This window comes from Heterocephalus glaber, unplaced genomic scaffold (genome assembly GCF_053883595.1).
Source record: "Heterocephalus glaber isolate CG9 unplaced genomic scaffold, H.glaber_assembly_v1.0 deba00000122, whole genome shotgun sequence".
NCBI classification, from domain to species: domain Eukaryota; kingdom Metazoa; phylum Chordata; class Mammalia; order Rodentia; family Bathyergidae; genus Heterocephalus; species Heterocephalus glaber.
This window is the reverse complement of record NW_028258138.1, coordinates 72374652-72388543: the sequence shown is the minus strand read 5'-3', so window position 1 is coordinate 72388543 and position 13892 is coordinate 72374652. Positions and strand designations below refer to the sequence as shown.

The window sequence follows — 13892 nt, the reverse complement described above, 5'->3', positions numbered from 1 at the left end:
AGCTACAGCGAGGACCACCCGGGAAGGAACACACCGGCCATGTTGGAAAACAGACCTTTATTAGTCTGGCCAGACGGCACTCCCAAAGCGAAATAGCTCAGAGAGGCACCTGGCTCAGAGTCCGAGGTTGTTTTATAGGGGGTTAAGGGGGGGGGGGTAACATGTGGATTCACAGAAAAAAAAAAAGAACAAAGGTTAGTGGCTCATTGTCACATGCTGATGTTCAGCAGACATCCTGACTGACAGTTACGACCACCCTGTTTACAGATTGTCCTATAGATACTGGGCCCCGGGACATTTGGATTTAGGGCAAACAGATGGCTGAGTAACCTCGCCCTATTACTGATTGTCCATTGTCCCGAGGCAAACACACTCCAACCATCAAATTTACAACAGAATCTAGGGGAGTAATTAACTTTTGAATCACACAGTCCCACACTTCCTACTCTTAAACTCCATTGTTCCTAGAATTCATTCTTTGATTTTAGAGAACATGAACTTGGTGTGTCGAACATCTAGCAGGTTTGGAGGTACATTTCCTTTATATTATATGGAGGTCCTTAGATCATACACCCTATATCATTCAGCTCTCAGCTCCCCCTGAAATCCCCCTTCCATTGGCACCCTAGGGGACCAAGTTGGGGGGGGGGGCAGCACTATAATCATAATATCATATGCCAATTGGACTTGTTTACCAAAAAAAAAAAAAAAAAGAGGAAAAGAGAAATAAAATCAATAGAAAGAAAAACAGGAAAATAGAAAATAGAAAAGAAAATAAAAATAGGAAAAATAGAAAAAAGAAAATAGGAAAAGAAAAATAAAAACAGGGGAAAAGAACATAAAAATAAGAAAAAATAGGGAAAAATGAAAATGAAACTAGGGAAAGAAAAGAAAAAAATTTAAAAAGAGAGAAAGATAAAGACAACAAAAGTCAAGCCAGCAATTTATCAGGAAAAAGGGACCCTCATCAGAATTTTTTACAAAAGCTCAAGCACATACATATGTGAGCTCGGAACTACAGAGTTTAAAGGAGCATTTCCAATCTGTCCTGTACTTCTCTCTCTCTCTCTCTCTCTCTCTCTCTCTCTCTCTCTCTCTCTCGTTCTCACTGAGAATGTTAAAAGGCAGTTTTGTTTAGGTTCTTTGATGAGTGATTTTATTTTCTGCTTGACAATGTGACTGAAATCAATCATAGCTTTTGTCTTTGGAGGCATGTTTTGCAAAAGACTGGAGATGCACCCTCAGAAAGCTTCTGGTCTTAGTTGTCTTTCTGCCCTTGAGATGGCTGAGATTTGGTTCTCGTACTTCAAGCAGTTCTCTTTGTGGCTACTGCATTCCAAGACAGACGTTCTAGGGCTGCGGGTTTCCCCCTCTCTCTGACTCTTCTAGAGTGAAGCTGACCTTCACTTATCTCTGGGCCACATTCTTTTTTAAAAAAACTGGTCTGGATTTGGCCCTTGGACTCTTAAAGAATAAATGTAAATATTTTAGTTCAGATTTATCAGCCCTCCTACCCTTAGGCAGAACTGGAAATTAACTTCTTTCACTGCCCTCTCCCTTTAGGCGTGCTGCTCCAGGAGGAAAACTGCCTGGCTTTTACAGCATAAGTATGTTTATGGATAAAACAAAAAATATGCCTAGGGACCCTTAGGAGTTTATTAACAGTTTTAAACAGAAACAGGATTATTCCAATAAGATAAACCATCAGCTTAAATCCCTTCTTAATAGTCTTCTTTCATAGGTGTAAAAGGTTTTTTTTTTTCCTTCTGACTCTTATTACAGGAGATTTCTGCTAATTGATGACCTATAGGAAAAGTTCTGACTAGTCTGTGTACAGTTACAAACCTAAAAACAACAAAAAAAATTATTTTAGTTCAAGTTGGCCAATATATCTAAGAGCCCATTCAGGTTTGAAGATAGTTGTTATGTGTGTTTGTATGTTTGTCCATCTCTTTGTTTAATATGTGTTAATAATTTGTTAAAGTACCTACAGCTGCTTCATTTAAGAAAAAAATTTTAAGCTCAACAATTTATTTTTATTTTTATTTTGGTTCTTTTTGAGATTTCCATGGAAAAACTGTTTATATAGTTTTCTTAGGGTAATCAAACTTATTTAAAACATTACTAGATAAAGACTGACAGATTTGAGGCTTACATAGGAATAAAAGCCTTAAAGTTTGATAATATAAAGGTAAGGTTTGATAATATAATATGATTTAGATTAATATGTATATGTTTCTATGTGTTAACTTTCAGGTATATATCATTATCCTCCAAAAGTTCTACTTCAGTTGGTTTATAGGTAAACACTCAAGATATTATCTCAAATGTCTGTGGTTCATATAGTTAACAGTAGGCTAATTTAAATCAGTTGGTAAGAGTAAAAATATCTTTAAAGTTGGTAACATATTTTCATCCAAGTTCTTAGGTAACTAACATAATATCAAAAATCAGTTTTATCAATACGATGTCTATTATTGCCTGTGTACCATAATTTAAGAGATTTTTCTTGGTTGGAGATAATATAGAATAGCTTTAAGTAAGTGTTATCTGTTATGATGGTTCATCTAAAATAATTGTTTTTAGCTATAATTGAAATGTTAAGTTTTCTATGTCTAAAACAATATGGTTTTCTAAAAATATTGAGATGGTCTTGGTTAAACTTACAAAACTAAATTTAAAAGCAACCATTCTATATTTCACTAAAATAAATTTCTTATGTTCTCATCATTAGGCTTTTGGTTACTAAAACATGAGCTTCAAGAGTTAAAGAATAAATGAATGTTAACCTATAAAAAGTATTCACTAATCATTTCATGATTGATTAAATAAACAACTATTATCTCGGTTTATGACAATATATATTCACTTCATGATTGATTAAATGAACAACTATTTTCTCAGTTTAGGACATAATATAATATTCACTTTATGATTGATTAAACAACTATTATCTCGGTTTATGACATAATATATATTCACTTCATGGTTGATTAAATAAACAACTATTATCTCAGTTTATGACATAATATAATATTCACTTCATGATTGATTAAATAAACAACTAATATCTTGGTTTATGGCACAACGTATATTTGGGCATATATGAATATATACATGTGAAAAAAAAGCTATGCTGTGAGTGTAAGCTTTAAAGTTAAATTTGTAGAGTTAAGACTACAAAAGTTTAATACATACAAAGCATAGTGCTCTCTGTTACACAATGTATTTTTAGACCTTAAACATATAAAATGATCAAACTTTGACATCTCTTTAAATTTGATCTTGGGCTGGGGATTGAGCTCAGTGGTGCAGAGCCTGCCTGGCAAGTGCAAGGTCCTGAGTTTGATTTCTAGTACCAAAAAAATAAATACAAATAAATAAATAAATAAATTTGATCTTGACATTTAAAGTTGATCTACTTCTATTGGCTTTGATTAAACAAGCATTTTTGTTATTGTATAAGTGAGATACACTTGTACATTGTGTAATAAGTTTGTTTGTGGTCATTAACTATCTCCAAAATTTATCAAAACTGTAAAGATGTCTTTCATTCTTTTCAATATAGTTATGCCTTATAAAACCTGTTAGGAGAGTCTAGAGCTTGTCTTAAGAGTAAAAATTAGATATATGTAAAGATTTATATATAACTATGATACCAATTGTTATATTTTAACCTCATGGTATATTAAGTTTTATATTTGTGCTTCCCAAGAAAGATACAAAACTAAAAAACTAATAATAACAAAAACAAAAAAACTACTTCACATTGATGACCTACAGTGATTAATTTTTTTTTAGGCTCAAACAAAATAAAACTTTCCCTTATTTGTGTTTCAGCTGTTTGTGATGTACATGTACATGTCAGTCCAGCATGATATAACCAGCCAGACAATGTTTCATGCTTATGTTTATGTGACTGCTATGTAATTATGATATCAGTTAAAGATACTCAGACACTGTGCAGTTCAGGCAACATCACTCTAGAAATTAAAAGGTTAGAGGTTAATAACTTATAAAGTACATCTATAGATAATTACATTCTATTTAAATGTCACTGTGGTAGCAGAGGATGGTTAAAAATAATAAATTAGGTTAGTTTCCTTATGCTGTTTAATATTTTGTAATTAGATAAAGGTAAATGACTAAAGAATTATTTTATAGTAAAATGGAGATGAAATGGAGATTGAAATGGAGATTAAATACTAAATAGAGTTTTAATGTTTCAGATATAATAATGTCATCATACTTGTGCTAAAATATTATGCTGTGAAACTTTATAATTGTTATCTATTAACATTTTTATGGAAACTCAACTTCTAAGACAACCATGATTGATAAAATCTACTCCTCAGGCAGGAGTAAATCCCATGTTTTAAAAGGCAAAGAAATTTGGCAGAGATGTGACTCACTATGAATCTTTTGGCAAACCTAAATATATTCATTTCTCTGTTGATACCTACTGTGCAGGACTTGGTGGCTCTAGAACTCCATGCCAGATTCCTTTTAACCTGCATCAGCCCGGGGTGTCAAAGGGCCACCATACAGCTCTTTATTCTTGACCTACTGGTCACCTTCTCTAGCAAAGATTCACTATTTAAAACTCAATTATTAAAACAAAAAGGGAGGAATACAATAAGAGAGACCTTACCCACAGGAACAATTATATAACCCCTGCTTTTCTTTAAATTTTTAAAGTTGTGACTCAGATGGCTTCACAGCATTGGAAAAATATTTTATTCCCACAAAGGATAAACCTTGTCTAGTCCCCAAGGACTGGACCCAATGGAATTGCTCACTTAGGGGAGGGGTATGCACCTGTTTTATCACCAAGTGAGAAGCAACCCATCCTTGAGCTGCAGGAGATGACACTTCCCCTCCAGGGATGGGCAACAAGAATAGAAGGAATCACCTACTCTCTACAACACAATCCTCAGGACCTACTGGGGGAGAGATTAGCAGCTCACCACAAAGGCTGAACAGATGCTACAAAAAATTGGCATCCCTTCCACCCCAGAAAACCTCTCCCAGGCAGTGGTAGCACAAGTCACCTATAACTCTAAGATGGCAAAGGTAAAAGGATTCATTTTTATTCTGATTCTGTCAAACTGTACACCAAAAGTAAGTGACATGATATATTGGGCACATATACTTACAGTTCCTGTTTTCGATATAGTCACCTGGGGACCCTGAGCCTCCCCTCTCCTCCAAGGATACCTCTTATACTGGCAGAGCCTGGCTGCCTCCTTCTAGCCATTTAAGGGACTCTGATAAAAATTATAGCCACTCTGGATACTCTGTTGGCTGGCCTTTATTACCTCATGAATGGTACTTTTTGGCTGAAGAATTTCCTCTATGTATGGTCACTAATGTCACCTCCAGTAACCACAGCCTCAGTGGTATATGAGTCCTACTGGCACTGGGCCTAACCATACTGAAGAGGCTTGTCATCCAGTTTTCATTAATACTGCCAGAACCCTAGGTTCCTCTGTGTTGGGCAGGCACCTTCCTAACCATAATACTCTTGTATATTCTCATCCATGGGTGCCTATAGGAGATGACATAGACTTCACATTGGTCCATCAATCTCTCCATTGTTCTTGTTTCTAACATTACCCTAGAAAATTTGTGATCCATAATCTGATGGTGTTACAATCTAATCAACCTGGAATTATAGTTTGTTTACCTTTTAATTATAGTGGCAACCCTCCCTTATGGAATCCTGGGCTTGCTGAACCTTTGTTACATCTTTCTTCCGGCACCTACTTATATCCCCTTTAAAAAAAATCTTATGGAATTTAGCTATTCCTTTCTTTCCTCATATTGTGAGAATTGGCAGCTATCAGTATATAGATAAGCTCACATGGATTGCAATGAAATCTCTGATCATGTCACAATTTGTACTTCCCATTCATATATTTTGGTCCTCACTAAGCAGGAGCCTATTTTCACTGTTTACAATTCATCCAGACCTCAGTGCCGACCTTTTATGGTCTCAATATTACCTTGCCTACAAATTTCATATGGCTCACTCCATGTATCAATGATATTGCTCAATTAAATATTATTCCTATTATGGTGCTGAGACTAAAGGCTAAAGCCTAGCTCCCCAACAATCATGATTGGGTGGGAGACTGTGCTCTTAAACAAATTACCTTAGCACTTGAAAATCTCAGGCAAAAGCAGTTCTTGGACACTATAGTAGTGACAGCACTGGCACTACTGCAGCCACATCAGCTGTCCCTATAATTCATTCCATCCAAACTGCCCAAACCATGTATGACTATTTTCAAAATGTTACTTCTGAGCTCTTTACTCAAACCTATACCAAGAAGGAAACTTTACAAAGACTTGACACCCTTGAGGCAGCTGTCAGATGCCTCAGCAAACATCAACTAGCTCTTTGGACACATAGTAGGCTCATCTGTGATGCTGGTTACTGTTCCATGTGCATCACTCCAATTCCATTTAATCATTTTGAATCCTGGGGTGAAGTCCAGTGTGTGCTCCATGGTGCCTTTTATGCTGATCTCAAGGGAAAGATTTCCACTCTCCAATGCTGACTACATATCAAGTTATATAAATTTCAACTGGAAGCTTGTAATATTGCTTTAGATCATCTCATTGATATCACCTGCTGGCTAAATCCCAAAAGTTGGGTTGCTGGTCTCAACCTTTGCATTTGAATTCTTATAACTATTGAAATAATTTTCTTTTTCTCTTTCTTGCAGTCCTAAGAGCTCTCTATACACTCTTTCAGCAGATACTACGTGCTGAAGCCATGATGACCTTTCTCCACCAAGCTCAATATTCCTCCTCCCTTAACCCTGTCCCTCTTTCCCAAACTCATGTATAAAAGAAAAGAGGAGGATAAGTGGGAGGATTGATCAGAGGTATGTATGAGATGGATATGCAGAGGTAAGGGACTTTGGGAGCCACATGCCCAAAATCTCCCAGAATGCATGGTTAGAAATTAAAAGATACCCTACAGGGCCATAAGTCCAATTAAGATCAAAATACATTGCCTTCAGGAATAAATGCTCTGGCCTTTGTCCTCCCCATACTCCATTACTCCATTTTAACATACTACCCTGTCCTTCCCCTGTCCCCTTCATGAGTTCTTGCCCAGACATCCTTCTTTTTTCTTTTATCCTTGCTTCCTGCTATCAATAAAAAGCCATAGAGGCTTCAGTTCAGGTCTGTCTTTATGAAACTTTCTTATCTGAGTTAAGGGCAGCCTCTCCGGGCCTTCTTGGTGTTTGAATTGGACATTGACTCTAAGTAATCTTTCATCCCTTTGCACCGTGCCATGGTTGTGAACTATGACAGTAGAAATTTCAGTTCATAGTTGGTTGGCTCCAAGGCAGGGTGGCATAGGAGAGGGGCATTGTGGAGAAGAAAGTTCATGGTGGGCAGAAGGCAGGAAGGCAGCAAAGTAGGGAAGTAGTGAGGAAGCAAGCAACAAGTAACCACAGACTTTCTTGCCCTTAAATTTTATCCAGGATACCTGCCCTTAGGATGGAGTTATGGCTTGTGTTAGATGTCCCCCAAAGCCTCATGTGGATTTAAATTGGGCTTTTTCAGAGGTGACTGGATCTAGAATGTGTGAGGCTGGAATTGATTCATAGCTCAATGCCAGGCTCAAGGGCACTAGGGTTAAAGGGGTGAGTGCTACCCACCCTAAGTAGTCTGAATAAGATAAAAGGGGAAGAAAGACACTGTTAAGTTCTCCCTTGTTGTTTCTGCTACCATGTGGGTGCCATGAACTGTTTCTCCTCAAAATGCCCCTCAGCCATGTGCCATTTTGTCTTGGAGCCAGCTGATTATGGACTAAAACCACTACAAACTGTGAGCTAAATAAACCCTTTCCCCTTTAACTTTGGGAGTCAGGTATTTTGTCTCAGCAATGAGAGAAAAGTAACTAAGACAGGTGGGTAACACTTACTCCCAGAGTGAGGGACCGTTAATCCTACTCAGAACTATGCCAAACCAAAAAGTGGTCTAATTTAATAATCCCACACCCTTGATCCCAGGATCACACACTCCCAGCTACCTCTGAGAAGCTCCACCTATGACCTAGGAGGCTTTTGGGTCAGTGGCCTGCTCTGCACTCTGCAGAGCATCCTTCTTTTCCTACCTTTAATATCTTTAATAAATGTAAAACCTCATTACCTTTTGCATGTTTTCTTGTCCAATTCTCTTTTCAGGATGACAAGAACCTAGAAAGGCCCAGGCAACAATAGTAGATACATGACATCAATAGTAGATACATGACATCACACTTTTGTCAAAACCCATAAAACTTTACAACCCCAAGAGTGAACTTAATGTAAACTATGGGTTTTAGTTAATAATAATGATGTATCAGTATTGATTCAATAATTGTAACAAATGTACAAAACTAATGTAAGATTAATAATAGGAGAATTTGTGGGTACAGGATGGGATGGGAGTTTATGAGATCTCTACTTTCTGTGCCATTTTTCTGTAAAACTAAAACTACTTTAAATATAATAAAGTCTGTTAAGGAAAATGTTAGTTGGGTGTATTTATATGAATGTATTTCTAGGTTATCTTTTCTGTTCCATTGACCTATGTGTCCATCCTTCTGCCAAAACACGTAGTATTGATTCAAGTAATAAATCTTGAAATCAGGGTACCAATTTCTCCCATTATTTTTCAAAATTATTTTAACTATTATATTTCCTTTTCCATTACATATAATTTTAGAATAACCTTGCCTCTAGAAAATCTGCTGAGATTTTGACAGGAATTGTATTAAATCTGTATGTCAGTTTGGGGACAATTTATATATTTACTGTGCTGAATCTTCCAATCCATGTGTCTATATCTCCATTTATTTAGATCTTTGATTATGGGTTTTCATTATGTAAGTCCTGCATATATTTATTAAATTCACACCTAAATATGGCATTGTTTTCTCTCATATTTAGGATTGTCTCTCAAATCAAGAAAACTATAAACTGGCTACAAGGTCAAGGCATTTTAAGATCACTGGAATCTACCTTCTCAGAACAAAGGTGGAATCCTAAATATTTAATACTAGGAAGGCCAGTTAATGATCAGGCAAAACCAATGCCAACCTTGGTGCTAGATGTAGTCCCAGGAGGCCTCCTCTTGTCCCATCAAGTTGCTGTTTTGTTGGGAAGTCCACTGGATACCTAGTAAGAGAGGGTACTGAACTTCCAGTACCCTGGAAGTGAGGGAGCGCTTTAAGCTTTAGATAATGGTAGTTAACAAACCATAACACTGAAAATCCAATATTACCAGAGTATACAAACTCTAAGACTAAAAATATTATTGTAAGTAAAGTGTTTAGCACAAAGCCCAGAACTTAGTAAGTGCTCATTAATGCCTACTACCACTATGATTACTTCCTCCTTTCCCCTTCACCTTCCTCTCCACTGCTACCCTCCTCCTCTTCCCTCTTTTTGTTGCATTATAATTGAATTATACAAAAACAAATATCTGGCCTGCAACATTGAATGTAAAGCTTCTTTTCTGTCTAAATTTTTGGCCCCTCATGAGACTAAAACAAATGTTTTTCTGTCTCTCGATGTCTTAGTAGCTCTTTTATATTCTAGGCCAAAAGAAATAACTTTTATTTTTATTTTATTTTTTATTTTTTTGGTATCAGGGATCGAACTTGAAACCTTGCACTTGCGAGGCAGGCAGTGGAACCACTGAGCTAAATCCCCAGCCTGTTTTATTTTTTAAATAGGTAGATTTAAGCAACCAAATAAGTATTTATGTGCTAATAACTTAGCAGCTTCATGGGCAGAACTACACATAAATTAAAAGGCAAAATAATATTTTTCATTTCATTCTTAATTAACAGCAGTTACTTATTAATGGGATGTGTGTACTTGTTGAGCACTGCACAACTTCTCAAACCTTAGAATCAAGTTGGAAAATACCATCCTCATTTCTTGTCTTACATGATTTTGATATAGTACTTGCTCTTTATCATAGCAACCACCAAAATTCCAGTTTTGTGCAGATATGTACCTAGAGGAATGTAGCCTATCAATGTTAAAACTGCCAACTCTCTTGAGGCAGAAGTCTATATAATATGGAAGAGATTTTGCTGTTTCCCTTGAAAATTTAGAATCTGCTTATACCTGTCAGTTGGTTGGAGTGGAACTAAATAGTAATTATTACTTGTGGTCAGCTAAACACTAAGAAGTCATAAGGGATCAAATTTCATATAATATGGCTTTACTTTGGGTTTCAAAAACAAATGGTTCTTCTGGCTGACTTTCAGTAAATCATAGCCTGCCTGTACTTATTTTGTTTGTTAATTTGATTTTTCAAGAGAAATGAGAACCTTTTTAATGAGACAGTTCTTTCATTAAGTTCATATTAGGCGCATTCTCTGCTTGAGCTGAGTTAGGCATTAAGAGGATGTTATATATTATGTTTGTTTTTATGGAATTAATATTGAATTATCAGTTACCAAACATCATTCTTTTTCCCCTAAAACTAGATTTTAAAGAAAGAATCTCTGTTACATGCTTGAATTTTCTCTATTCCTTCTATATCTACACTTGTGTATGATATTGTCATGTCTCGTGTGGTGGAGAGCAAACGAATATTTCTGATAGAACTAAGGAAATGTAGAACAACAAAAAAGGAATTTTTAAGTAAACTAAGACTATCTTCTCATTTTGTTGATGAGCAAAGATAGTGTAGGGAAAAGGGGTCTGTAAATAGTGAAAGGCCTCAATGGATTCTCTGGCTAATCCTGACTAAAAGAGTTAAAGCTTCACTGGAGAAAACAATTAACAAGACAAGAGTGGAGACAGACAGGCAATGCACAGGAGAATCCAGATGCTCAAACAAAGGCAGCCAGCCTTTACTTATTTCCAATAAAATATAAAAAAGACAAAGGGCAGCCACTTAGAAATATATATATATATATATATATATATATATATCTTGGTTAATACATATATTGGTATAATATATATCAATACATTAGTGCACTAGCCCCCTTACATAATTGCTAACTCAACCTTGTACATGAGATTCTTTTTTAACAAACCTATAAATTCTAAAGATAAGATTCTGACAGGCTCACTTAAAAATGTGCATATAGATGATGGATGGTGCAGGGAGTTGGGGGTCTTGGGGCCTGGGATCCTTCTATGATAGCCCAGGGAACCAATAAAATTATGACAAATTCCAGGTAGGGGAGGGCCCTGGCACCCATCAAAAACGGCCATAAACCAAGGGCCCTCAGATCCTCTATCTTTTTGGCACTCCCTACTCTGATTTACCAGGGTAGTTATCTCTCCTCCCTTTTCCCCCCTTTCCAATAAAGTGTCCAGTAAAATGTCTTTCCTTCAATGTTGTACCTTTAATGGTTTCATGATATTGACATTTACAAATCTCAGTGAGCTCCTCACCCACTGTGAGCTGCACCAGTGCTCATCCCGCAGACCCGACATTGTATAATACATAGCTGAAGCTTGGTTTTTTAATCCAATGCATCAATTTTTGCCTTATGATTAAATGGTCTAATGCACTTATATTTAATATAATTATTAATGGTTGGATTTATTCCTGTCATTTTTTTTTTCTATATGTCTTGTGTTTAGGTTCCTCTATTCCTTCTTTGCGCCCTTCTTTTCTGTCAAATACATTGTTTATTGTATACTATTTTACTTCCTTTGTTGGTGTTTAGCTCCACCTTTTAAAATTAATTTTTTTAGTGGTTGTTCTGGGTTAATGTAAAACAGCTGGGTTAATGTAAAAGAGCTGAGTTCTAATTAATACTAACAATTTCAGTAGTACTTAGAAATTTTGCTCCAGTATTTTTCTCTTTTGCTCTAGCTTCCTGTGTATTATTATTGTTATACTAATTAAATTTTCGTGTTAAAATCCCTAAATAAATTTTTATGATTACTGTTTTATCTAGTTGTCTTTTAAATATATTTAGAAAAGAATAAAAATATATTTATACTGTTTCTTGTATTTATTTGTTTATCTTTATTGATGCTATTTCTTCATAGAGATGAAAGTTTTTGCCATCTGGTGTCATTTCTTTTCCTTTTTTTTTTTTTTTTTTTGTACCAAGGATTGAACTCAGGACCTTGCACTTTTGAGGCAGTCACAGTGCCACTGAGCTAAATTCCCGGCCCATCTGGTGTCATTTCTTTGCAGCCTGAAGGAATTTAGAATTTCTTGTAGGGTGCATATATTAGTGAGAAATTCTTTAGTTGTTGCTTATATTGCAATTTCCTCATCTTGCCTTCATTTTTGAAGGATGGTTTTCTGAATATGTAATTCGTAGTTGCTTCTTTTTTCTTTCAACATTTTGAAAAGATCAGCCCACTGACTTCTGGCCTCAGTTGCTTTTAATAAGAAGATGTAAATCTTACTGAGTATTCCTTAGATGTGGTAATTTTTTTTCTGGATATTTTTAAGACTTTTTATTTTTCTTTCACTTTTGACAGTTTGGCGTTGATGTGCCTAGATGTGGGTTTCTTTATGTTTATCATATTTGGAGTTCCTTGAACTTTTTGACTATGTAGATTGTTTTCCAGCAAATTTGGGACATTTTAAGTCACTATAGCCTTGCTATGATTTGGGAATGGTTTATCCCCCAAAGGTTCATGTGATGGTAGTTTGGTCCCCATGTGGTAGAACCTTTAAGAGACAGCACTTGGTGCAAAGTAATTATGTCATGGGGGAGCTCCCCTTAGAAGGGATTAATGTAGGTTTTATGAGAATCCAGTTAGTTCTCATGAGAGTGCATTGTTATAAAAGAGCAAGAGCAGCCTTTTCCTGCTGTCTTCCTGTTTTGCTATACCATCTTTCCCTTCTGAATGCAGCCATTTCCCTTTCTGCTCTTCTGCCATATTGTGATATAGAAAAGTGAGCCTCCCTAGAGGTAGTCAATGAGACTACCTGATCTTGGGTTTTCAGCTTACCAATTGAGATAAATAAACCTCTTTGATTTATGAAGTTCTCAGCTTCAGGTATTTTGTTGTAGTATGGAAAAACAAAGTGATACAATCTTAAATAGGTTTTTTTCCCCCTTGCTTCCTCTGTCCTTCTGGGATTTTTATTTTGCATATGTGTGTATGCCAATAGTACACTACAGGTCTCTGAGACTCTGTTTAGTATTCAAATTCCTTTATTTTTTCTTTTGATTACTTAAATTGCAAAATCTCTATCAACCTACCCATCCTTTAGTTTACTGATTCCTTCTTCCTTCAGCCCAAATTTGCCGGTTCCTTCAGCAAAATTTGTATTTGTTATCATATTTTTAATTTCAGAGTTTTTATTTAGTTTTTTTTCTGTAATTTCTCTCTCTCTCATTTTTGATATTGTCTATTTGGTGAAGGACTGTTTTCATATTCTTATTTAGTTCTTTAAAAATTGTCTCCTTTCGGGCCGGGGATTTAGCTCAGTGGTTTCGCTGCCTGCTGCGCAAGCGCAAGGACCCGAGTTCAATCCCTGGTACCAAAAAAAAAAAAGTTGTTTCCTGTAATTCTTCAAACATATTCATAATAGCTGATTTAAAGTTTTTTGTCTATTAAGTCCAAGGTCTGGGTCCCTTAGTATGAGCCGTATGTCCTATTTCTTTGCATGCCTCAATTTTTTGCTAAAAACTTTACTTATTATATTTTTTAAACAACTCTAAAATTGAATCTCCCTATCCACCCGAAGGTTTGTTATTGTTTGAGGGCTAGGATTCCTAAGCTAATTCCATACAGTATGAATTCCCTGCAGTGGGGTGCCATTATCTCATTTTTTTAAAAGCTTATTGTTTTATACTTGAAAGCCTATTTTCCCATGGATTGCCTCCGTGTCTGCATAGCTCACTAGTCAGACAATGATTGGGTAAAAGATTTACTTAAGGG

General features: G+C 35.9%; 1 protein-coding gene across 1 annotated transcript in view; it reads right to left on the bottom strand.

The window, feature by feature from the left end:
• Positions 1-685: 685 nt before the first annotated feature.
• The window catches only part of Slc15a2 (solute carrier family 15 member 2), a 66529-nt gene continuing 53322 nt past the window's right edge, over positions 686-13892 (bottom strand). Inside the window, exons 23-25 of the mRNA XM_004873587.3 lie at positions 9105-9214; positions 8173-8219; positions 686-1464 (exon numbers count right to left, since the gene is read on the bottom strand). The gene's annotated coding sequence lies outside the window, so the exon portion shown is untranslated. The remainder of the gene's footprint in view (positions 1465-8172; positions 8220-9104; positions 9215-13892) is intronic.